The sequence below is a fragment of the Camelus dromedarius genome, chromosome 19 (genome assembly GCF_036321535.1).
Source record: "Camelus dromedarius isolate mCamDro1 chromosome 19, mCamDro1.pat, whole genome shotgun sequence".
In the NCBI taxonomy this organism is placed as follows: Eukaryota; Metazoa; Chordata; class Mammalia; order Artiodactyla; family Camelidae; genus Camelus; species Camelus dromedarius.
Window position 1 is genome coordinate 474,098 of NC_087454.1, and position 24,184 is coordinate 498,281.

A 24,184-nucleotide genomic window follows, 5' to 3' on the forward strand; every position below is an offset into this window, starting at 1 on the left:
ACGTTCACGGCTGAGCTGTGTGTTCCAGGCGGAGTTTGCTCAACTAGACAGACTGGCCGCCTGCTCTCGCTCACTTGTTTTGGGCTTATAAGTGAATCCCCAACTCGGAGCTCATTGCTGCAGTAGTGTCACTACTGGTTATGAGCAGCCTTGTCGTTTGCAAAGCCGCACTGCGGGCGCTGCAGGTGCGGAGCGCGTCGCCTGAGCCCCCGCCACGGGCGAGAGAGAAGCTTTGCAGGAGCGCTCGCTGGTGGAACGTTCTCCGCCAGACTCCGTCCTCCTGTGCTGTGTCCCTCTGCGCAGAAGACACAGGAGAGAAGAGCCGCAGCTCGGATACCGAGGGCATGGTTTTGCAAAGGCAGAAATGTTTTACTTTCCACCAGGGAAAAAAACACAAGTTAAGAAGCTTGCAGGACAGTAGAAGTTTCACATGGACATGGATTTAGGATTTCTTCCCCAAACTGACAGGGTCTAAAGAACGGATTTCTCACTTTCCTGGTGGAGCCACTCTGCTCCCCAAGGCAGATGCCTCTGCTGACCCCGTCCTGGCCTAGGAGTGGCGTCAGGGGCCGTGGGACTGGTGGGGACAATGGGGCGCGTCACGTTCAGACGAGCCCAGGAGAGACGTGACACATTCCTCGGGCGCCCACCTCAGCCCTCAGCATGTGCGCAAGGAGTTGTCGAAACGAGTCTGTCGCAGAAAACAAACTGTGGTTACTGCTGGGAAGGGGGTGGGAAGGGATAAATTGGGAGTTCAGGAGTTTTAGACACTAACTACGATACATAAAACAGATACACAGCAAGGTCCGGCAGCGACACAGCTGCTCAGGGACAGGCTCAGAGGCGGGAACTCTAGGCCCGAGGAGCCCTGTGGTGGGGGTCCTCCTCGTGGACTGTGTTTCAGGGTGGCCTACAAGCCGAGTCAAAGACAGCATTGCCGGCCCCAATCGGCCCTCGGGTCACACGAATGTTCGTGTGGATCCTGGTTATTTCAGAGACCAAGTGAGAGCCCGCACCACTGCCTCCCCACGTCGCCCCTGAGAAGCGTGTGGCCTCGGCCCCGGTGCTCCCCGGCGCTCCCCGGCGCTGGTCTTTGCCTGTGTGCGTCTGCCTCTGTGAACCCCCAGAGAGACTTCTCCAAACGAGCAGAAAGCACCCGCCGCTTGGCCCCAAATCAGGGCCAGATTCATTCGAAAACGAGAGACGGAGCTCTTACAGGCAAAGCGAAAGCCCCTCCCTCGTAAGATCAGACAAGGTGGTGAGACACAGGGTTCCTGAGCGCCAGCCTTGGTCACCAGGGGACAGAGCAGCCGACGTCGGTCCTGTCGCAATGAGGCTGTCCTGCGCCGGGTCGTACCAGCGCCGGCCCCGAGCCCTCCACGCCTCGGACTGTCGACTTGCCTCAGGCCAGCACCAGGCTGTAGCTCCAAAGTCAACACTGGTGCCCAAGCCAGGTTCAGGAAGCCGGGCAGAGCCGTTTGGGCGGGAAATGAGCACAGGTCCAGCCCTGTTGGTCCTGGACGCACAGTGGAACCCAGGGTAACGCGGGCCTTCTCTAAGGCAGGAAGTGAGGGCTGGGGTGGTGACGGAGGCGGGGTGACCGGGCCCCCGGGGGGGGTGAAGGTTCTAGGTGAGGTGCCATTCCCGCCGAGCAGGCCGAAGCTCGCGCTGCTGGGGAAGGCAAGTCTGACGGTGCGCAGACCTACTCCGAGCTTGGCTGAGGAGTCACTAAGGAGAGGAAGCGGGAAGGCGCTGACTTAGCCACGCCCTGCCCTCTCTGGTGGGTGTTTCTGGACCGATGCGAAAAGAAACGGCCTGACTGCAGGGCTCGGCCCTGCTCCATTCTCTCCTGGACTCAGCTTCCTGCTGGGGTGTCGCCTCCCCTCCACGGGGGTGGGGGTTAGAATCACCTGGCGTAGGGTCACACCTGTGCGTGCTGACCGCCCGCCCTCCCCCATCCTGCACGTCTACACTGTGATTCAGTAGTGACACGTGTGTGTGTGCTGGGTGTGCACCTGCACGATGACTGTGTGGACGCACGAAACACGGCCGACCAAGCAGCCCCTGTGAACGCCGCGGACGGAGGGGGCACAGCCCCCCACGGGAACCTTCCCGGGCTCTCCACAGTGGCAGCTCCGCGGGAAATATTTTTAGGCAGGACGAGCAATTAGCTTTATGTGTTCCACCAGGCTTAGCAAGCACTGCCCTTGAAACAAAATAAGCCCCCAAATTTAGCCTCTCTCTTTTTCTCTTTTCTGAACATCTTGAAAATTTAAATGATCTCATGAGTGTGTTTCCTGTGTCCTCAGCACAGCAGGGATGCAGGGCACAGTTCCCACCCCACCCCCACATCCCAACCCCGTGGGCTGGACCAGGACGGTGTCTCTGCTCACTGACATGTCATCCCTGGGGCGCAGAGGACGGGCTCTGACGACAAGGGACACTGAGGGCAGCTGCCCGGCTGGAGGGGCCAGGGGACGTTCTCGTCTCCGTGGTGGGTGTTCCTTCAGCGTCCTTCCCCTTCCTGATGTGGGGCTGGTTCCCCCCAGGCCTTCTTCTGCCTCCCGAGACCAGCATCCCCCAGTCTCCCCGGGGAACCTTCCCCTTCCAGGCAGGCTCCCCTCCTGGGCCCGAGTCCCAGCTCTGCAGACCCCTCCTCCGAGCTCTGGGGTGCTGGTACCTCCCACCTGTCTCCTCCGAGCTGCTCCGTTACTCCCTCCCGACACCAGGGCTGGGTCCCAAGGTTTGGGGACGGCGCTCCTGTATTAAACTCCCTCGGTCTAACTCGCTAGTGGGGTTGGTGTTCCCAACTGGACCCCGACCGACACAGCCACGTCCCAACTAAAACACACACCAAACACCCTCGGTGGCGAGCCCTGCGTTTCATTAGCTTTATGAGAGCATCTGAGTCGCCCAGGCTGCTGGCTGCCCTGCAAAGTGCCAGTCAGCGCTGAAAACTGTTCGTTTCTAAGCAACAGTATTTTGCTTTCATTTTACCACTTGAAGTTGATTTATTTGAATAAAAAATATCAACAGTCAGCAAAGAAGAACTAGTTGAAATGTTTACACTCACAAAATTGAGATCAGTTACTTACTGACGTCAGTATCTTCTACATAGTTTAGAAATGTGACATACAAATTTGCCTATTTCTTCCCCCTTTTCCGGTTTGAAAAGTGAAATCAGTTTTAATACAAATAACCTGCTATTAACAGCCTTTACAAACCAATGAGATCTTGGTGTAAAAGACAAGCAGATAACCACTGCATTTTGTGTTTGCTTCAGGCCACGTGGACGGTACCCACATTGGGCGTGGAGACGCCCACCCTGAGTGAGCAGTCGCCCCCCTTGGACACAGCCCCGTGTGCGCGGTCGCCCCCTTACACGCCCGCTCCCTGGGCTCCTGTCTGCAGCCGCTGTGCCCTCTGTCTGCACATCCCCCCGCCCAGGCCAGGTGCCCCATGCGCTCCCATGACTCTGTGGCCCGCACCTGTCGGGGCCCTTGCCAGGCAGCAAGGGGGGCAATGTGTCAGGAAACGTCTGTCCTGTTAGACTACGGGCATCCTGGGGTCCAGATCATATTCAGTTGTCCTTGTAAATCGTGGCCCCTCAGAAGCTCCCTGAAGGTTCTGTTGGATGAAGCACTGGAAGAGGGGGACATCCTTAGCTGGGTCCCCGCTTGTGTGGAAGGGTCAGCCCTGAGCCACATGTCGCTTAGCCAGGCGCTGACAGGCTGGGTCTAGGGCAGCCCCTTGAGCACACCTGGAGCCCCGGGTACCACAGCCACCCCCGGGATGGGCGAGCGCAGCACCCTGTGTGTGGACACAGACGCCCTCGTGTGGGGACGGGACGCAGGTGATGCCGGTGGGCGGGGCCCTTCTCACCAAACCGGGATGGTCCGGAGGACCCTTGTCCTCCCTCCTCCAGGGGACTCCCCCATTTGCAGGTCCCCAGAGGCCACTGGGGTCTGTCTGGGGGTCAGAGGCTGGGGAAGGACTCTTCTCTGTCTTCTGGTGCAAGTGGCCTGTTAGGGGACGCCCAGCCTGGGACTCGGGCCCCTTGCTGAGTGCCTGGAGCAGCCCCTCACTGCCCAGGCCCCTCCTCTCGTGTGCGCGGCAGATCCGTTTCTGCTGCAGCTGCCGTGAGGGGCTCACACACGCTGTTTTAAGGCTGTAAGGCTGGTTGAGACTTCGACTGGTACAACCAATATTTTTACTTACGTTCAAATTTAATTGAAATACTTAGTTTATTGGCACTAGTTAATCCAAGTTATTTTTCCCTACTTAAGGAACATGCCAAAAGCTGTAATTTGATCATTTTTATATGAACCAAAATAGATTTTAGCTTCAGGATGGGAGGAGGGACAAAGATTTTATTCCCTTTCAAAACTGGCCTGACAGTTTAACTAGCAACATTAACAGAAATGAGAAGAAAGAAATTTCATAGGGGAAAAAAAGCCATGAAAATCCTGAGATGTTTTCACAGAAAGCTGCCTGGGGCAGCGGTCTGGCGCGTCGGGGCCCCTGCGCGAGCAGGTCGCTCTCCAGATCATCTCTCTGCGGCACGGGGGTCCCAGCCGTGGTGTGGAAGCCCAGAGGGGCCAGCTCAGCAACAGGGAGAGTGGCAGAGTCCCCTGCCCCTGTGCCCATGCCCGTGAGTCTGCCGAGGCTGGTGGGGCTGTGAGTCCCCTTGCCTCCACGCAGCACGTCCCCGACGCGGCGAGTGTCCGACGCCAGGCCGCCGGCTCACCAGCCCAGCACTGCCTCCTCCAGCAGGGCCCCTGGGACTGCAGCAGGAGTGGACGAGCCTCTGATCAGTACCTTCCATCAGTGCTTACTGACCGCACGCTACGTGGGGCACCGACGGGGCAGGAAGTGGCCAGAGTTGGGAAAAAAGACACAACCCCTACTGCCAAAATGTTTACGGCTTAGTTGGACATACAAAACACACACGCGTTAAAATCCACAGGCTGACCGGAGTTACACAGCAGCCCAAGACTGTCAGACAGAAGGTGTCACTGCGAGCTGCCCAGTCAGCTGCCAGGCAGACGTCACAAATGACGTGACCTGGAAGGAGGGAGACGCAAGGGTCCTCAGGGCTGCTAGGGTCCACCACGTCCCGCAGCCCCAGCCTCAGACGAGACTTCCGTGTTGACCTCCAGGGTCCTGACATCAGCCCGCCCCCACCCTCACGGCCCCTCAGCGTCCCTCCCTGCACGTAACCATGGTCACCACGGGCACCTCTCCCTCAGCCGGCGTCCCCGGGGCCTCTGCAGGCCTGCGCAGGCGGGAGCAGGTTCAGCTGAGGGGGGCCCCTCTGCCTGGGCTTCAGGGACGTGTCTTCAGAACAGACCTGGACACATGAAACAGAATCCTGGCTTGGTCCCCGTCCACCCCACGTGGTCCCTGCGCTCTGACGGGGACACATATGAAGCTCATGACGTCCCCTCCTTCCCGGCTCCCAGGGACGTGGCCGATGTTAATTACTAATGAGACAAAGCTGGGGGCGGCTCGGAGAGCACGTTGCGCACGCGGAGCACCCTTGTCCTGTGGGTCCTGGGACTGCATGACTCTCACGTGAGATACAGCGAATGCTTTAATCAAAATGCCTTCTTACTCTAATGAAAACCACTCAGAAGGGGTCAATTTGCTCTACCAAAAATAGCGCTACGCTTTCCGAGGAACAGGCCTGCCAAGGGAGGTGGGGGCGGGGCGGTGCCAGCGGGTGGTCCTCACAGCTGGAGCCCCTCGGGGGTTCAAAGCCCTCGCGGCTCTGCTTCCCTGTCTGGGGTGTCTGGGGGCGCAGGTGGGGCTGTGTGGGGACCACGCCTGGCTCGCTTCCCAAGCTGTCTCTGCAGGCAGCCCCTGTGTGGCCTCGGGCCTCGGGGCAGGTAGCTCTGGGCCCCGGCCGCCACGGGGTCCCCCGGGGCCAGGAGCGCCTCCACTGTCCTCTTCTCACTCCTCGTAGACACTTCAGGGGTCAGAGGTCAGCAGCAAATGTTTCTGGAAGGCCAGAGTTTTGAATTTTCTGCAAAGATGTTCAGAGGTGTTTGTGCTGAGTCGTCGGGAGAAAGCACTTGGACGCCCAGCGTTGCCCGAATCTGGAATTGTTTTGCTCTAATGTAGGTCCTGGCAGAGAACATGGTGCTGCGACCCGGCCTCAGTCTACCTTACTTCCTCCCTGCTCTGAGGTCCGCGTCCACCCCGCCCCCTCCCCACATCCAGAGCCCCGGGGCTCAGGCCTCAGGAACAGGCCTCTGGCTTCGCTCCAGGCGCCGCCCTCTTCCCGCTCTGCTGGGGGCCAGAGCTGCTCCCCAGGCTGGGAGTCCTCCGGCCCCCAGACCGGGGAGGGGAGGAGGGGAGAAGCGGGCCTGTCCCCCCCAACCCCCGCTCCCTCCCTTCACAGCCTCACTCGGAGCAGCTCTGGTTGGCCCCAGATTCTGGTCTCTGGCGAAGTCGCCTCCCACTACCTCTCCGTTGCCCTCTAGCCTGAGGGCTGCTTGCTGCACCGTTTCTGCCTCTGTCTCTCCTGCGGGTCCCCCGCACGCCCGCCCAGTCACCCTGCAGCCAGCTCCCGTCTTCTCTGCAGTGCCGGCGTCATGCAGGCTGCAGCTCTGGCTGCTTCTCTGCCGCGGTGTGTCCTGCGCTTAGACGTGGCTTCTGTGCGCAGTGACTTCAGACAGTGGCGGGCGAGGAGCCTTCCCTATGCTCACACAGGAGGCCTGGCGGACGGGCTGACTCCCTCATGGAGAAGGATGGAGGCCGAGAGCAGACTGACTGGTGTTTGCAAAGCTGGGGTCACTGGCCTCTTTCCAGGCTCTGTCACTGAACCTGGTGTCCCTAAGGACCGTCAGCCCCTTCCCAAAACTGGAGCTCAGTATTTATTGCACAGCTGCTGCCATGGGCAGGGCACACCCCCCAGGTGCTTGGGATACAAGTGGAAAACCAGATGAGACACCGGCCCTCCCGAGTTTACAGAAAGAGAGAGAGAAAGCAACCAGGAGGTGACATCGAAACGTTAATCGCGGGTCACTGTTCTCTAGTGCATCCTGTGAAGGGCTGGCTGGTTAGTGTCGACTTTGGGGCCTTCCGTCTCTGTCCAGGAGGCTCTGCCTTTAGCTGGCGCAGCTGAGGACCCGGGCGCAAAGGCGGCTGTGCACCCAGGGCTGCAGCTTCCCAGCCTCGGTGCTTGGAGATGGAGCTGATGAGGGCAGCAGAGATGCCAGCCTGCAGTGGCAGGGGTGGGGGGGGTGCTGCTCCGCCCTTCTCTCCTCCCTCCTCCCCTCCCTCCGTCTCCCCTCCCCTCCTCCCCCTTCCCCTCCCCTCCCCACCCCACTCCCTCCCTAGGTCACAGCTCTCAGCTCTTGTCCTGGCCAGGAGAGGGGCTGTCTGGACCTGGCCTCGGGGTAGCTGGGCGGGGGAGCTGCCCCAGCGAGCAAGCCCACGGAGAGGGTGAGCGCCCCTGCCGCAGGGAAGGCGGTTACGGCGTGGCAAGAGGGGTGAGCCCGGAGCTGCTGAGCGGGGTTGGGGGTCGCTGTGAGCTCAGGTCCCTGACTACAGAGAGGTGTGCCGAGTGCACGCTGTGTGTAACAAGTGTGTGGACGATGGCATGGATTTGTACAGACTGTATATCACGCACGCACGAACACATGTATGTCCCTCCGTCTCTGCACTGGGCCTGGAAACCGCGACGTTCCGGCAGCAACAGCGTGAAGTGTCCAGAACTTGGACTCTACACGCGGCCTGCACGTCAAAGAACTGGGCTCCTCAGAGAAATGGTGGAATCCAGGTTTGGGCAGAGACGGGACACGGTGAGCCTGGAGCATTTATTTCGTGCCAGAAGGTACAGAAGCGATAAAAAAAGATCCACACGTGTTAAACCATCACAGGAACCAGTCTGAGGCCCCCCTGCCGGGCTGTCTGAGGCTCCAAGCCCACGGGTATAGTCGGTAACCCTCCCAGCAAGGCAGGCAGTCACGCGCCATCCTGATACGAACGGTGAGGGGAGAAGCGTCTGGAGAAAACGGGGCGGTACGATCCCAAAGTTCCTCCCACGAAACACCCATTAGCTGCTCATCACCCAAAGTACGAGACGCCTGCTAATGGACTTTCCTCTGGGAGATTCCATCGCAACAGGGACAAAATTGACGTCACCAGTCACATCAGACCGAGGCTCGACCCAACGCTGACCTTGGGGGACAGCGCCACCTCCGCCCACAGACGACAAGGAGACCACGGCCAAGCCCAAAGCAAGGAGCATGTTTGTCAAGAAAGACCTTCACTCTTCAAACGTTCCACGGTCACGAGAGACAAAGAAAATCTGAGAAGCGTCTGGTTGCAGGAACAGGGGTGTGGACCCCAGACCTTGACGGACAGTGTTGGCGCCACTGGGGGTGTCTGAAGGGACTGAGGGTCTGAGGCACTGCTGGGTCAGCACGAAGTGCTTGATCTGATGGTCGTACTGTGGCCATCGTTTAGAGGAAATCTGCAGTGAAGGGGTGAGTGACGGAGCGTCACGTCTGCGGCCCACAGCGCCTGGCTCAGGGACATGCACGCACACACACGTGCGCACGCGTGTTTGCACACACAGGCACACACACGTGCACATATGCACACTGCTGTTAAGGCCGTGTGATAAAATGTGACGGGGGGTCTGGGTGAAGAGTGTCCAGACGTTCCTTGTGCTCTTTGTGCAACTTTCTGTAAAGTCACAGTTATTTCACGATGAGAAGTCCTGCCGTGGGGGCAGCTGGCGGTCTGAGGAGCGGGACTCGGGGCACAGCGTGGGCTAAGGGGCTGTTCTGCACACCCGGTTCGGGTCTGGGCCGAGAGCCGGGCGTGCTGCTAGTGTCTCCACAAGTCTCAGGCCCGGGGACAAGGTGACAGCTGTCCTCGGTGACCAGACGCTGCGGCCACAGGAGGCCCCGGGAAACACACTGTTGAGACAAATGGGCCCTAAAGCCGTGTCTGTCCTGTAACCCCAGCAGGAGAGTGCCTGCGGGCAGGCGGCTGGGCCTGGGGCCCCGAGGGCAGGAGTCTGACCACTGAGGGCCAGTGATGGGCCAGGGAGTGTGCGGGTCTCCCAAGGAGAAACCAAGTTGGCAAAGACGTGACTGTGGCCAAGTTGCCCAGCGTCCCTCCGTCTCATTACCTGGGGGCAGTTTAAGCCTTCTGACGGTGCTCACAGTGTAACCCTCTTATTCCATTCCTTAGAAGCAGCTTTGCTCCATGCAGGACACCTGTCCCTGTGAACGTCTGTAACCGCTTTCAACAGGCCTCCCGGCTGCTCCGGGCACACAGCTGCTGCGGGCCCCGGCGGAGGGACAGCTGCTTGGCTGACAGATTTGGAACCAGCGCCGGACATGTGCGGGACTGTAAACAGGAATGAATTTTCCCTAACCTTTATGAGTCAAATATTTATTTTTGGAATATTAACAAAATCAAAAGAATCACAGCGTTCTTTTAATTTTGAGTCAAAACACACTGACGCGCAGCTTTTAAGAAATTGTATTTCATGGGCGATCTTAAATGGAAGCAGAAACAAGTTCAGAAATGCTGGGATTTCTTGCCCAGTGCATACAGCACTGAAGCAACATTTAAAAAAAATCTTTAATGCTCCATAAAAGAGGTAATGAAACCCCTCTTCCCATAAACTGTCCATCAGATATTGATGCTCACATTGAAACTCCCAAGTATGCTGTGGCTGGAAAGGCCTACGTGTGTGCGTGCATGTGCGTGTGTGCATGTGTGTCTGCATGCGTGTGCATGGGTGTGCAGTCTGCATGCGTGCAAGCTCCCTCATGCACCCCCCTCCCCCTTCCCCTCTCAGGAGCACACGCCCTCGGGCGGGAAGGTGTAGGAGTCCCTGTTTTAGTGGAAAAGCACATGTTTTTAGTAAAAGGAAACTCTTTCTCTTGGGTGGAGTTGAGGTGAACTGCAAAACTTCTTTCCCAGACTTTGCAAGACGTGTTTCCGCACGTGGGCTGCAACTAGAGACAGAGAAAGCACCAAAGTACCAGCCATACTGCCTCTGAGACCCTCTGCCCCTTCCTCTGGGCTGCGCTGCGACCGCAGACTGCCGAGAGCTTTCTGTAAAGGTGACCTGCCGTACAAAGCTCCCTGCACCAGAGACGCAATCCGCTGGCCCAGAGCACCACGGACAGCCAAGCCCTCGTTCAGAAGGGCTAGGAATTTCAGGGCAGGGACTGAGCTTTAAAACAAGCCCAGGTCTGGCGCCCGAGCAGCGGTGTTGAAAACGCCCACCCGTGCTGGGCTGAGAGCCTCGCGCGCGGAGGGCGAGCCAGGCTGCGAGCTTCCAGAGTAAACAAGGGGCAGGGCCGCCACTGCCGAGCACAAGCTTTAATCTGCACCTGTAGCCAAGTTCAAGGAAAACGTATTATTATTATTTTTAAACCAGTAGTTGGAAGTATGACTTCACAGTTTGAATCAAAGTTTTGTGGTGAGAAGTTTTCAGAACCTTAATAAGTTTCACGGCTTGTCAAATATAAACCTTTCTCCTCCTTCATAAAATGGAGTTACGATATTTCAACATTTCAGAGCTGGGAGGGTCCTCAGGAGCCCTCCAAGGCCGACCCCTTTGCTGTGCAGGTTAATGAAATCAGACCCATGACAACAAAGTGCTCAGGAATTTGAACCTGCCACTTGTGACCTGATACTTGGCACTTTCTTCTCTACTAAACTTGTATCCGTGTTTTTCTCTCATGAAGTAGGTACATGACTCCATCAGAAAAAATAAATCAGTTGAGTGGATTGACAAACTCGGTTCCAGGTGGCCCGACGGGGTGTGTAAATCACAGGTCTGGAAGCACCGAGGCTGGGCCCCAGCCTCCCCGCGCGTGGCAGGCTGCACGTGGGGAGGGAAGTGCATCGTGATCTGCGGACAACAGAGGGTCTACGCGGCACAGGGCTGGGGAGGGTGCGGAGGATTCTCCAGAGTCAGGTGCAACTCTGCAACTTAGCAATGCCATTCCTAAACATTTATCTCAGATAAAATTGTGTGTGTGTGCTCCAGGAGACGTTTAAAAATGGTCCCAGGAATATTCTTTGTAAAGACCTCAAATGAAACTGCAACCCAAACGGGCATAGAAGGTGGACAAATCTCCTTGGAGTGCCTGTACCAGTGGGTGCCGGGAGCAGGGAGGAAGAACGCGGCGCACGCGTGTGTGACGTTACTAACACGCAAACAGCACGACACCATCTGTACAAAGTTACACAAATGTAAACAACGTTGCTTAAGATACACACACATACAGAATATTAAGGAAAGTAAAACCCAAGACAGTGGTTTCCTCAGAGGAAACTGAGCATGACGTGGTGGTGGCCGGGCAGCAGGGTCCTACTTCTGAAGCTGCGGGTGGCTGTTGTTCAGCTGCTGGTCTGATTACTCCTGTTCCTCATGATCAGTACGCCTGTGTGTCGTAACTGCCATCTGCGCATCTATGCGCCTCATCTGTCTGTCCGTCTGTCTGTCTATCCATCCATCCATATACTCCTTTCTCAGTGGTGCCTATTTCATAAAAAGTCTGGAAAGACTAAATGTGGAGGATGTTGACTCAGGATAGCATGTACATGTGCACCATTTTCAGGTCCCATTTAATAATCACGAGCAAGAAACGCACAATAAAGACACAAAATTAGTGTTCTTTTCATCTTAGCACTTTGTTCCTTATCTAACTGTATCAATTTGAGGTTTTGCTTCGCTGTATTTAACTGAAAATTCTACAAGTGTTTTATATAAGGGAGATGTTTATGTTTCCCTCACTTAACAAGAAGGGAGGTCATTCTAAATCCCTGTTCTGCTATCCACAAGGAGTGAGCCTTTCCCTCATGCTCACAAGACAGTTGCTGTCACTCATGCCATCACATCCATGTTCCTGACTCAAATAAACGACAGAGCAAACGGTGCAGAGACAAGCTAGCCAAAGCTGTTCACGTTTAAAGAGCTTTTCCCGAAGTTTCACCCAACAACTTTTGCTTACATCTCATTGGCCACTGTGAGCTGCAAGGGAGATGGGAAATGCCCTTAACAAAATCGGTCCGTTTGTAAGGAAGCGGAGGGTGCATAATGGGCAGGCAGTTGGCGTCTCTGCCCTGCAGATGTATTGTTTCTGATTAAGGAAGCCGAAAGACAGCCGTGACTCTGAAACCAAAACAAATGAGGCAGGCTACTGCTGATAAATACGGGGCTGGCACGGTGGCCACTACCACTCACCAGTGTGGTGGGAAAATTGCTCTTTTCCTTTTCTGCCTCTGAGATTTGTTTTTATTCTTAATTCCTCTGTTTATCAGAGCATTAATTTGACTACAATTCATTTGACTTGTATGTGAATATATTTGAAATATATTATATTTGAACATACTTGAATATTATTAATTTAACTATATTTGTTGATTTATGCAAGATTGATACATTAAACTCCTATTTATCCAGAATTGAAACGCTCTGAAAGGTCAAATGCTCATTCAGGAAACACTGTATTACTGTCAGTCCCAGTTTCTCGCACTTGGCGTGTGTTTTATCGTGTGCTGTTTTAAAAATCCCACTAATTTATACACAGTTAGTGCACAGTTTTAGTAAATCAGAATCGCTCCTCCACCAGCATAAATTACAGCACCATTTTTAGCGCTGTGCTTACCTTTCATGTAACTTTTAATGTGAGAAATAAAACCTTTCTTTCAATTGTCAAACTCACTCAGGCTCCCTCTTTCAGATAAAATTTGAAATATTAAAGAAAATACTCGGAAAGCAAATTATTTTTCTCCTCTGTGACTAAAAAAATGACTTTTTACATCCGGAAGAAAATAAAGAGATTTCTTTAATCCTCTGGATTACTTCACAAAATCTGGCAACGCAAAATTCTGTGAACACGCTGAGAATTCAACTGCCAGATAAACAAAGATCTGACGGGGACCCCCCGCCGCTAGGAACAAACTCCAGACAGGAGCCACCGACGCGTCACCGCGGCCTCAGCTTATTGTAACCCTCCGCAGTGCAGACAAAACACCCCTCGGCCTCAGATCCGCCCGGCAAAGCCGTGAGTCACCGCCCCGGGCCCGGGGCTTCCTCTGAGGCCGAGCGAGGCGCCTGTGAACAGCGTGTCCCCCTCCACCCCCCGCCCGCCCGGATGCAGGCGCGCGGCTTGGGCGGCAGGTGCGCGCGGGGGCGCGCGGGGGCCTGGGGGCCGCGCAGGCCCCCGCGCACAGCCCTGCGGCCCCGCACCTTCCTTTCTAAGTCCCTTCACACGTTTCTCCAGGTTCTGCTGTTCTCCTACCCCCTGCAGGCTTCCGAAAGCTGAGGATGTCGCGGTCTCCTTACGTCTTCCTTAGCTCTTCAAGAACCTGGAAGGAAGTTAGAACAACAAAAGCAAACTTGAAGACACACCTGCTGGTGCTCGGGGCAGCCAGAATGCTTCCCTGAGAGTCCCAGTTTATCGGAAATGCTTGACAATGAAACTGACTGACTACTCACACTGTGTATTAGAGAAGCAGCGAGGTCCTACGGGGCAGCGCAGGGCACTCTGTCCGCTACCTTGTAACGGCCTACAGTGGAAAAGAGCGTGAAAAGGAACACACATGCACGTGTGTGCCACTGAACCACCGTGCTGTGCACCAGAAACGAACACAACGTGCAAGTCCGCGGCACTTCAATGAAAAAACTCACTGTTCGCATAAAGCTTTGCACCCTAACAACCTGTTTCACTGGCTCTCAGGCAAGAAACAAGAGGCGGTGCTTTGTCCCGCTGCCCCGACCCACTCATCACCTCCGTGAGCCTGGGCAGAGCATCCAGTCTCTCCTGACCCCGCACCTGGGAGGTGACGTCGCCCTGCGTGCTTACCTCACGGTGTTGGGTGGGCCGTCACTGACTAAGGGGTCCACCTTCATATCAGCGCAGCAGGCGATGAGCGCGCTCATGGGCCTTCCGGGCACTTCCCCCTCGTCCTGAGAGGACCCCTCCCCTCGCTGCCCAGAGTGGAGGGCCTTCGGAACTTGAGGCTTCCACGTGAACGCCGTTCATCCCTGGCGGGTGCTGGGCCCCCTCTGCCCAGACAGAGATGAGCTCGTGGAGCCCCGGGTCCCAGGGGACTTGCAGGGGCGTCTCCCTGTGGCCCCGCCTGGGGCCCAGATGCACCAGCCCGCACCGGGGCTGGGCCCTGGGCTGTAGAAATGTGGACAGTGAGGTCCGGTGTTTAAAGACACTCGCTCTGGGAGGAAGGGGGTGTACCCGTCCCATCAGCCCCCCGCCCCCCGGGAAGTGAGTGCACGTGGTAGGTGGGGGTGCTCGGTGCAGGTGTGTTAACAGAGGAATAAATGACAAAAGTGTGTTTGCACCTGAAAATAAGGGACTCAGAACAGAAATGGTGATTCGCGGTGAGAGAGCAGAAGGCGTTTGCTGCCCTGAATTCTGGGGTTTAGGAGGGGGAGGGACTGGGAGCCCAGAGGTCCTGCTAGGCGCTGCCCCCCAGTCCCCTCCAGGACAAGAGCGTGGCCACCTGCGGGCGGGGTCCACTCCTCACTGCTCACGCTGCACGTCCGCCCGCGGGCGGAGGACGCCGCTCCTGGGGGACCGGGTCTGGTGAGCCCACCCAGAGTGCCACTTCCTTCCTCGGGGACAAGCGCTCTTCGTCGTCTCGCGACCCGCTGTGCAGGTGACCTCCGCCCGGGCAGTGCGTTAAGCCAGGGTTTCCTCCTGGTTAGCCGCTTTCTGGAAAATAAGCTCAAATTCTGTTTCCGCTCTTAGAGGATTAGTAGGGAGGACCTGGCTGCTTTCTGTTCTGCCTGAGTGGATCCGAAAACCAGAAGCACGTTGTTGGCCACAAGAGGACAGCAGTGGTCTGAGATCCCGGTCTCTGCCCTCTCACTGCGGGTCACACACAGCACCTTCCCTGCGTGATTCAAAGACCCGTTTTGTCCCCTCTCCCAGGCTTCCAGTCTGAAGAGGTTCTTGTTTATCAGAACGTGCGGGAGACGCCAGGGTGGTCTCAGCGTGGCCAGGCTGGGGCTGCTGTGTATTCCGTTCTTCCAGAATTTTCGGCATCACCCTTATGACGACAGCGTCCCCCTGAGAAAGCACGCGAAGTCGTTTACTGCAGAGGCAGAGCAGAAGCAGGCCCTGCGGCGGCTGTGGCTCCGGAGCCGACCTGGCCCGTGTTCGAGATCTTCGGCAGAGCGTGTTCAGCACCAAGGGCTGCTGTTCCCACGGCTTCTGTCACGACACTGCTCTGCTCGGTGGCTCCGATACACGTTCTCCACTAAGTGAGTGCACGTCGATCGAACACGCCCCAGGCGCTGGGAATGTGTAGGTTCTGCGGGACCGCAGTCGCGGAGGAGCCGCAGTCCTGGGGGTGCGAGTGGGACGCAGACAGCAGGTGACAAACCGGTGACAAGCGCAGGGGGTGAAAGGGCTGGACGGGACTTGGAGCCTGGGAGGCCGGCCGGCCGGGGGAGGGCGCTGCCGGGGCTGAGGGGTGGCACGGGGGGTCCTCTGGGAGCAAGGACTTACCCCTCGTCCCCACCTCTGAGCCCTGCTCTCCTCCAGCAGCTGGTGCTCAGCAAACTCTTACCTGGGCCAGGTGTGTGCTCCCCGCCCCCGCACCCCCCCTGCACATCTGGGAGGAGGGCGTGAGGACTGCCCCGCGTTCCCGCCGTGACAACCCACGCCCTGTGGACGGCAGCCCGGCCGTGCCTCCCGGTTCCCCAGTCCCCAGTCATGGGAGCCGTGCCAACGGCTGTTCTGAACCACCTCCCCAGTCCGCCTTGGGGTCCGTTCTGTACACCCTCCCCCTTCTTGGGGCCCAGGGGTCCCCTCTGCCTTCTGCTCCCCCTGGTCAGACCCCAGGGCCTCCCACCCACTCACAGGTGCTGGCACGGCCAGCGGTTTGGACCACCTGGGCCCTCCCATGGCCCCGTCCTTGGTGTGGGCACCTGCCCGCCAGCTCTCGTCTCCTGACTCTAAGCTGAGCCATTTCCTGTGCCAAGTACGGGGCCTGGAGGTCGTTGTGAGAAAGCAAACCCAGGACTAGAAGGACACGAGCTCGGCTCTCTGGTCCTGAAGTCCTCTGTGGGTGGGAGCTCCAACCTGGTCTCTCGCTCACCACCCCGCCCCATGGGCTCCTCCGCAGGTCACACGACCCACAGCCCCTGCGTCACTGTCTCACCTTCTCCCCACGGGCCCACGTCTCCTGGGCCCCTGTCTCCGTCCACTGCTCTTTGCTTTTGTTCTTTGCTCTCTGTGCTCTGTTATCTCCCTGGACAAGATTTTGATTGAATCCAAGAAAACCCGATTACGGGACAGGAGAACTGTTTAAGGGCAGTTGAATTGAAACATTCTTTACATTCCCGCCTGAGATGAAAGAACGTTCTACGTGTAATTCTTTAATTGCAGCACAGTAGACTGACAACGTGCCAGGTGTACAGCAAAAGGGCCCTGTTATACCTGCACACACGCACACACACACGCACACATACATGCACACACACACACCTGCACACACACACACACACACAGAATTTCCGGATTCCTTTCGACTCTGGGTTACTGATTAAAGACACCCAGTGAGCAGAACCAGACCCACGTCTGGACTCTTCCCCCAGGGCTCCTTGCTCACGTGCCCCCGGGGACACCTGGGTGTCTGACTCCCTTTCCTCCGAGTCCCTTCTGTCCGTGTGTCATACTGAGATGTGCGGGCTGTGCCCACTGCAGCCTGCGCCCCCCGAACCTCGACAGAAACGTGATTTTGTGGAGCGGGAGGTTGGGGCCCAGCCCAGGTTTCCACAGCAACACGCTGGTCCAGCCAAATAATCTGGCCAACCCGGAGGAGACGTCACAGCCCAACGAGTGAGTGGGACTCAGTCGCAGGGACGTCTCCGTCTGGGGTCCCGGCCACATCCTGCCGCCCTGTCTCCTACACTTGGCACCTGCGTCGCCCTCTGGCCAGGGCTGAGTGCCTCTGACCACCTTCCAGGTCAGCATTAGATCGTGGCTGGGATCATACCACCAGGGTTTGGAGTCGTGAATAACTTGTAAAAGCAAAGACGTTCTTAAAATTTGTAAGTTTCTGTCTTGCTCAGCCTTTTCTGCGGTGCAGACAAAGTTGACACGTTGACCAGGAAACACACGTAAGGTCCTTGTGCGTCAGTGAGTGAAAAGTTACCAGTTCTCACATATTTCCTCTTTTTCCTTCAAATTACTCAGGAGAAACCCCATCTAAGGTAACACAGAGAGAGAGCTTCGCTCCCAGGTGGAGCCTGCCTCCACGCTTGTGAAGCTCGGCACCTCCGGTCGGTCGCACTCACAGAGCTTGGGTCCACCGTCCACCCCGCCTCCATTTCACAGGCAGCACGGGGACCGCCAGGCGCACGGGGCCCAGTCTGCGCGTCGCTGCCGGGAACCCGCTCCCGTCTCCCGCCCGGCCCCGCCTTTCCTGCAGCAAACACTTGTGTCTGCCTTGTGCTGGGAGCTCTGGTGGCCCTGGCGGAGTCGAGGTCACGGCAACACAGTCCCCATCGAGTGGAGGAGGCCCTGAGACCGAGTCCGGACCCGGTGATGAGACGCTTCTCGGGGCGGCAGGGCCCCTGTGGGCACTTCCCACGGACGGTCCGCGAGGGCAGGAGGCTTCCGCTGGCTCTTCACGACCGTGGGCACCGAGTAGCAGGAGGAAGAAACGTACCCAGGAGGGCAGAGCCCGGGGGTTCCGGGCTCGGGGGCGGGAGGCCCGGGCTGAGCCCCGAGGACCCACGCTCACAGGTGAGAGGCTCACAGCAGCGGCTGCGGAGGGGGGGGGCAGGGTCGGGAGGGGCTCGGAAGAACAAGGGGAACCAAAGAGGGCGGTGAGGCCGAGGCTGAGGGGAGAGGGCCCGGGAAGGAGGCTGCTGGTCGCTGCGAACTTCGCACCTGAGGGACTCGGCTACTGAGACACCCGCTTCTGACTTCCAGCAGAGCTTGGAGTGTGAAGCTGAGGGTCCGAGTGAAGATTAAGGCGGAATGTTTGGAGTGCGGTAGGTTGTGGGACGCTCTGGTAAGGCTCTAGGGGGCTTGTCAGGAAAGTGAGGTGGTGAAAGCCACTAAACCCTCCGGCACCCTCACGAGGCAGCACGGGGAACGGGAGGGACTCGTGGGCCTGAAGCCGAAATAGGTCAGTTCTGCAGCTTCAAAGTCCTTCAGTCACGAAGGCCCGTGCTGTCTGCTGGACCTGAAGGCCCGAGACCCGCCTGCCGGCCCAGCGCTGGTGAGGCAGCTCGCTGCTGCTCGGCTCCGCTCCGTCTCTGGACAGAGTCGCTGGGAGATTCCTCGACGTGGCTGAGGCCCAAGTGTGGGAGGCGGCGTCTGGCTATGTGCGCACTGATGTCTACGTGTGCATATTATTTACATTATAAGGCTCAGGTTTTATTAAACTGTGCACCTGAAATGGGTGGAGTTTGCAAATGTCTCCTCCCTCCCTCCATCCCTCCTTGTCTGTCTGTCTGTCTCTGTCTCCCTGTCTATCTGTCTGCTTGTCTGTCTCTGTCTCTGTCTGTCTCTGTCTGTCTGTCTCTATACCTGGTTGAGGCTCACCTCGGCTCAATGAGTCTTTCAGGACGGCCCTGAGCTCCTGAAGCAGGAGGAGCTGCCTGGGGCTCATCGCAGAGGGAAAGGAGGTTCACAGAATGTTTACCTTTCCAGAAGAGACACTGGAAGCGAGTGCAAAGTCTCCCACCTCAGACGTGGAAAAGGTTCTGTTTGGAAAATCGGAGCGTGTCCTTCAATGGAGTGAAAGGTCGGGTACACCAGCTCCCTGGTGCAGGAAAGAGACAGCGCCCCGGGTTCAGGGAGAGGCGGGCAGGTGGGGTCGGGCGGGGATTTTAGGCATAACAGTAATAAAAATGGGAGTGTGTGGGTTCCCCTTTCCTAGAAGAGTCCTTGTCCTGCTTAAAGTCAGAAAACCTGGACACTGCTTTTTATGTTTTTAGCTTTTTTCCTTCCGTCTTTTACTTTTTATTACACTTCATTTACGAGATGCCGGACTAATTCAGACTTAAAAACGCTGAGGGTCCGAGTGGCCCGGTCGGGGTGGGGGGGCTTGGAGGAGCGCTGACCCCCTCTTCTGTCCTGAGCATCTCTTGAGAGCTTTCTTTTCTCTCTGAAGCACTTTTCTTGCATGAATGCAGTTTCTTGCTCTATAAGGGGTTTGCAAAACAAGCAGACAGAAACCCCTGAACATTCTGTGTGTGGTGGTACTTGTGCTGGGCACTTGCGTGGCATTTGTTACCCTGAAGTAGATCATTTATTCATTTACATAATGCGACCCAACAAGGCAACAACCCTCACAGACGAGTGGTCCTACATCTCGGGACCCCCAGGGCTCGGGGGAGGGGGCTCCCGGGCCCACAGGCCTGCAGGTCACACGGGGTTGTCTGCTGTTCACCCTAAGGGAGCAGCGGGTCTGTGTCCCGCCGGCGCCCCACCCCGACCCACCGCATCCCGCACCCCTCTTTCCTGCTTTTAAGGGGTGACCATGCGGGCTCCTTTTGCAAAGACGAGGACAGAAGTAATCAGGAGCAGAAATGGTCCTAGGCTTTCTCTAAAGAAGAGAATGGCCGAACAGTTTGCGACGGTGGTGAACAGAAAAGGACTAAAACACTGCGGACTTAAGCTCATTTTGGGTAAGAGTAATTTAGTGAGCGCAGGGGCTTCTCTCCACATTCTCTGTGACACATTTTTGTAGCTTAATGGCAGAAACCACTATGTGGTTACAGAGTTACTTTCGGGGCCTCTGGCTGGACTTGTTAAAATGCGTGATCATGAGGCGAAACTTCACTGTGATGAAGCTTTTAAATGTGATCAGTTGCTTTAGGGGCATAAACCCCAATGGAAGCTTTCCAGGTATTTGATATTCGTTTCCAGTTCTAACGTCCCTCACAGGAAGGTCAAGGAGAAGTAGGCACTTTAAGCTCTTTAGCAAGTCTATTAGGGGATGATGAGTTGGGAAAAACAGCAAACACAGGATTGCAGAAATCCCAAGAATTTGCCAAGGAGACCCCAGCAAGCAACGTTCTGTGAGCCAAGAAGGTGCCCCAGACTCACACGAGCCCCCACCCCACCCTGGTACCCACAGGGACTGCCTGGAGGGGGGAGCCGGTTGGACTCAGAGCTGGGGAGACTCATGGCATGTCCTGCCGGGGACGGGGGCAGGCCAGCACCGCCTGGGGACCCCGCGCTGCCAGCAGGTCCCGGAAAGGGTGTCAGGGGCCCACTCCTCTGCTGTGGGCGGGGCCCTGCCCTCCGCACTCAGCGTGAAGACATTTACTGACGCGCTCAGCGCCGAGCTGGTCCTGAGAGCTTGTGAGCATCAACACATGCTCGACTTGCCAGAAGTTTCCCCTTTTGTTGGCTGGAGGAGGTGCCAGGGCAGGATTGATTTAAGAAGCTAAATCAAACCAGAGAAACCACACCTCCCCGGTGAGCAGGGTCGCGTCACCAGTGGTGAGTCAGGTCAAGACCACGGCCCGTTGATCCAGCGTGACGAGAGGGACCCCTCCTCCTCAGCCCAGCCGGGTCGCTAGAAAATCAGACAAGCCCGCGGAGAAGCATCCAGAGAAAGCCTGGCCAGCACCCTCAGAAGTTCAGGGCTGTCGAGCGGAGCGACTCCTGAGACAGTCACAGCCCAGAGGAGGCATGGGACCTGCGGTGTGACTCCTGGTGGGGTCTGGGGACAGAGAAAGGACATCAGGTAAAAACTAAGGAGTCTGACCTGAGTATGGGCTTAATACTAGTGTGTCGGCAGCGGTCCGTCGATAGTGACAGACAAAGCTACGTGAGACCTTTATAGAGAGTTGCTTGTACTGTTTTCACAGGCTTTCCATAAATCTAAAACTGCTGTAAAATAAGGTGTTATTTTAGGGAAGAAAATAGAAACAGGTAAATCTGGAGAAGGGAGAACAAGGCAGAGTGAGCGACAGCAGCCTGCATTTATGGAGATGCACCCTGCGCCCTGCACCTTGTGCCTTGAGCCCTGAGCCCTGAGCCCTGAGTGGTACCGTCTAAGGGCTTTATGGAAAGGGGTCCTCCCCATCCATGGGCGTTCTATGGGGCAGGTGTGGCGGGGGTCCCAGGCCCTCGCTGGCAGCACCGGCCTGACGAAGCACACACATTGGAGCTGAAATCGTAGGCAAATGTAAATGAATCTTAAGCAAGTTTATGTGATAATGAAAAACAAATGAGAAACTCCTGGAAAAGTGATGGAGGTATTTTACACACAGCGACCTAGACAGCATCTCGCCCAAGCGCAGCAGACACAGTGAGTCCTAGGGAAACCTCAGAGCCCCTGTCAGGGTCGGGCGGAGGCCAGGCCCCAGTGACCGCCCCATGTCACGGTGACCTGAGGTCCAGGCCGGAATGTGTGTCTCAAGAAATGGAAGAAACACACCTGATGTCATTCCCTGACTCACTTAATTTGCTGATGAGCAGATCAGAATTGAAAACACGGTGCAATCCCCATGTATCGCCAACTTCAGCCAGAAACTGAAGAGCTAACAGGAGGCAAATCCCACCAACAAGCACATCAAAAGAGGTAACGCCTCCACACTGCGTGCACCCGAGCCCACGGGCAGCACCCCCGAGCCCACGCGCAGCACCCTTGAGCCCACGGGCAGCACCCCTGAGCGGGAATGCAAAGCTGAGTGAGCGCGGAGCTCGGAGTCCACGTTACCGCCTGGAAGTCGCTGTGGAAACACACACGATCTCCCTCCAGTCGGTCAGCAGGTTTGACGCAGTTTCAGGAGCAGGACATAACTGGCTCGTCCTAAAATAAATGTGGCAGAGCAGAAGAGCAGGCAGGCTGACAGTTTTGAGCCGTAGTAAGTGGGCGTTGTCTCGGGGGGGGTCCAGACTTGGGAGGAAGCTGTCCTGGCACAGGGATGGGCAAAACCAAGGGAACAGGGCCAGAACCGGGTCCAGAGGCACACAGACCCTGTTGTGACGGGCGTAGGGTTACAGGGCAGCGGGCGAGACCATGGATTTCTAGGCCACGGTGCGGGGAGCCTGGCTCTCCCTGTAGGAAATAATAACGTCAGATTTTCTCACCCACCCGTAGGATGTGCTCCCTGTGTAGTCAGGGCCTCGGTGTGAAAGGCAGACAGTAGAAGTGCAGAAGCGTCAGTGGCTCTTCAGACGGTACTTGCCAGGGAGAGATTTCTCACGCAAGACGGGAACAGCAGAAACCGGGAGGAAATGTTGGTAAATTGATTATATTAAAAATTCAACCTCTACGTGAGTGACTCTCTAAGCAAAGTGTGAACAGAAGCCACAAGGGGTCAAAGTTATTTATAATAAGTGAAACTGACAATACCCAGAATATTAAAAAATTCTCAAAGAGACAAGAGAAAGAAAACAGATACAGTAGAACAAGGACAAAAGATATAAAAAGGGAGCGAAAAGTCCCCGCGGCCAGCGGACAGGTGAGAAGGTGCTCACCGTTGTGAGGTGAGGCAGCGCTTCGGGGAAGCCAGCCTGGCTGCGTCCGAGGGCGGGGGCACAGGGGCCGTGGGTGCGGAGGAGCGGGAATCGGGGTGTGGACGTTGTCAGGTCAGCGTGAAGGGGGGGCTCTGACATCACTTGGGCCACACCTGGAAGGCTGCGTTCCAAGTCCCCCAAAGGCAGACGTCCACGTCCAGGCGATGCTGTGGGGAGACCCTTGGTCCCGCCCCCAGAGAGGAGTCCGAGCGCGGGCGAGCCCGGCGCTTTGCGGGAGGGGACCGGGGGCCGCAGTTCTGAAACAGCCCAGCAGTTACAGCAGATGGACTGGATCTGCACATATCAGCATGGCTACACCTTACGTTTTCCAAAGCCAGCCGTGAAACGTTACACGCCATGCACTCTGCTTACGTGGTGTCAGGAAGAGGTGGTGGGGACAGAGGCTCGGTCTCTGTTTGCCTGTCGGTCAGGCTTCATTTTTAAAAAGGCAGCAGCAATAAAGTGAGGTGTAAGCTCTGTTCAGCCTCAGCGGACAGACAGCAGTTTAGCCGTCGTGCAACTCACCCCTGAGCGCGTTAGGATGTTTGTCCTCCCAGTAAAACAGCCTCCGGCTTAACTAGGAGACCAGTGTCTCAGGGAAGTCAGCACGTCCGTTTCTAGCACCCAGTCCGCACTCGACTCTCTCTGGCTGTTTCGAGGATGGTTTTATGGTTGTCGGCTGTTTTTTAAGCAAGGATCCAGTCCAGGTTCCACACTGCACTTCGTTGTGCTCCTTCAGTCTTTTTTTAAATAGAAACCAACACTGTCCACACATGCAAACCTGAATATTCTAGTAGACACAGTAAAAACTGAAAAGTAATGGTTGAAATCAGTCTTTTTAAAAAACATTTTTTAACGGAGGTGCTGGGGCTCGAACCCGGGACCTCGTGCCTGCCGCGCACACACTCTTGCACTGAGCTACAACCCCCCAGTTGAAATCACTCTTAATCATTTATTTATTTACGTGACTTACATCACCCCGTCTAAATCATGATGCTGTCAGCATGTAACACATGTAAACATTTTTTAAATTACCATGTACTTTTTTCCTGCTAAGTCTCCACAGTTTGGTGTGGACTTTCCCTTTGCTGTGGGGCCCAGTCCCCCCGGCCACGTTGCGTGCTCAGGAGCGGTGCATGGAAAGTGGCGACCAGCGTGGACCCATCCCGCCGGAACCCCTGACTTTCAGTGGTGTCTATTTTCAGCACTGCACTTTTCAAAACAAATTCAAGGTTCCCTTCAGTTGGACGACCCCAAATCAGACTTCAGTTTCAGGGTCCGAGGAAGCCTTGCACTGCCCTGGCCATCAGCGACAGGGCCCCGGCGGTGAGAGAGCTTTATCTCAGCTTCCCAGCCTCCTCTGGACGGCCCTCTGCTTCAGATCACGCGATGAGATCACGGCAAACACAGGGGAAAGGGTCTTGCTGCTTCTCAAAGTCCGAGCCCTAACTAGGCACAGTGCACAAAGAGCAAGTTTATTAAGCGACTGATAGTTTTTTTAAAGAAAAGCAAATTAGGAAACTTGAGGGCCTCATAATACTTGCTAAATAAACAGGTTTTTAACAGAGGGAGCTCTGGCCTGGGAACGCGGGAAGGACGCTGGCGCGTTTGTACTTGGCTCTTGGCGTCCGTTCGCCGTCCACTCGTCCAGCGTGTAATTAGGGAGAACAAACTCCAGG

The 24,184-nt window shown here is 56.4% G+C and overlaps 1 long non-coding RNA gene across 1 annotated transcript; it reads left to right on the forward strand.

Moving 5' to 3' along the window:
• Positions 1–15,194: 15,194 nt before the first annotated feature.
• LOC135318570 (uncharacterized) lies at positions 15,195–18,145 on the forward strand. The gene is made up of 3 exons (XR_010376732.1): positions 15,195–15,271; positions 17,211–17,762; positions 17,955–18,145. It is a non-coding gene; the product is annotated as an uncharacterized LOC135318570 (long non-coding RNA).
• Positions 18,146–24,184: the final 6,039 nt, after the last annotated feature.